Here is a 1,957-nt window from a genome sequence, read left to right on the forward strand (position 1 = left end):
TGCCGCTGTATGCCAGGCTAGGTGACACAGTGAGATCCTGTCTCAACAATATATATTAAATAAAATAAACAACAGCTATTTGAACAAGAGTTAGAAAATCTAGTCTTGTCAGCATTTAAAGAGGAAACGACAGGCATGAAATGACAACTCAATGTTGTTGGGTTTTTTTTTTTGTTATTTAGTTTTTATTTCATAATCATAAACTTAACTCTGCAATCAGCTAGGCATGGACGGAAACAAAGAAAACATGGAACTCAAAGGGAATTGCAGAGAGAGCACAAAGTTTATAGGATACTGTGAGCAAATGGGGTGGAGGGGTGCTCTACTGAGCTAGAGATGGAATGGCAAACTTATTAGAGTTACCCATAGTCAGCAGTGGTGATTTTCTTGCTGGTCTTGCCATTCCTGGACCGAAAGCACTCCATGGCCTCCACAATATTCATGCCTTCTTTCACCTTGCCAAAGACCACATGCTTGCCATCCAACCACTCAGTCTTGGCAGTGCAGATGAAAAACTGGGAACTGTTTGTGATGGATCCAGCGTTTGCCATGGACAAGATGCCAGGACCTGTATGCTTTAGGATGAAATTCTCGTTATCAAATTTCTCCCCATAGATGGACTTGCCGCCAGTGCTATTATGGTGTGTGAAGTCACCACCTTGATATGTAAACCCTGGAATAATTCTGTGAAGGCAGGAACCCTAATAACCCAATCCTTTCTCTCCAATGCACAGAGCATGAAAGTTTTCTACTGTCTTTGGAAATGTGTCTGCAAACAGCTCGAAGGAAACGTGGCCCAAGGGCTCACCATCGACCACGATGTTGAAGAACACGGTGGTGCTGACCATGGCTGATAGTACGGGGCTCCTGGCAGTGGTGTTTGCAAAGCCAGTGTTGTAGGTTTTAAATGAGCATCAGTACCCTGGTCTTAGGTGTTGTTAAGTGTGCCACTTCTCTTGTCCTCACATTTATTTGTCATGTATGGGGATTAGACTAAATGATCACTAAGGTTTATTTGAGTTTACAATTGTGTAATTTCCATGTCATTTATTAATTAGCCTTATTTATTATTATATTTAATACAATTGTAGTCATTATGAGTGCAGAATAGAGCATCAGACAAATGTTATTCCATGAATATAACTTTAACACACTGCTGATGCTGAAAGTTCAAAATTATAGGAATATGGATATTGCTTTTTCAGGTGACAACTCCAAAAATAGTTGGCCAGTGCCTTTATCTGTCACCATCTAAACAAATGGAAGAGAATCCATGTTAGAAAAAAACTGCAAATGCTTCATCAATACTAGAAAATAGAGTAAACCCAAAGGGAAAAGTAGAGGTGAAAGCTCCATCTGGTGGTTAACATCTACAATTCCAAGAAATTGACATTACACTTCACTGGACTGTAGTACTGGAACCTCAGTTTAGAAATATCTGTGGGTTCTGAAGTATGAAGATTACTGGCTGTTATGTATTAACTAATATTTAATGGTGGAAGTCAAAGTCTTTCATAGGGTGTTTAGAGTACTTGACCGAAAACAGTTCCTGGGAAAAAAGTTGCAAGGTCAAATATCTTTAAGAAATCTTCTTGGCTGTACATGTCTTTATTTGACCACAGAATCTTTCCCTTCCTTTTTAATCTCTGGCATTTCTTAAAAATGCCAGTTTGAAGAAGTAGTGAACTTAGTATTTGCTTTGAAAAGGCTCTTTTGAAGAGAGCTTATATGAGATTTTATATTTTTTACTATCTCTTATATGTTCTGACCTTCCTTTCATGGGTGTTAAAAAAAAATTTTCCATGCTCTTTCTATTCTTCCTCAGGTTGAAACCTCCTAACCAGCATACTAGAAAAAATTATAGGTGTAGTGGTTCATGCCTATAATCCCAACACTTTGGGAGGTCGAGGTGGGAGGATCCCTTGAGTCCAGGAGTTCAGTTCCAACCTGAGCAACA

General features: G+C 39.0%; 1 pseudogene; it reads right to left on the reverse strand.

Moving 5' to 3' along the window:
* Nucleotides 1–225: 225 nt before the first annotated feature.
* Nucleotides 226–1,064, reverse strand: LOC116526369 (annotated as a pseudogene).
* Nucleotides 1,065–1,957: the final 893 nt, after the last annotated feature.

The sequence above is a fragment of the Sapajus apella genome, unplaced genomic scaffold (assembly GCF_009761245.1).
Source record: "Sapajus apella isolate SASKATOON/1434 unplaced genomic scaffold, GSC_monkey_1.0 scaffold50, whole genome shotgun sequence".
Classification (NCBI taxonomy): domain Eukaryota; kingdom Metazoa; phylum Chordata; class Mammalia; order Primates; family Cebidae; genus Sapajus; species Sapajus apella.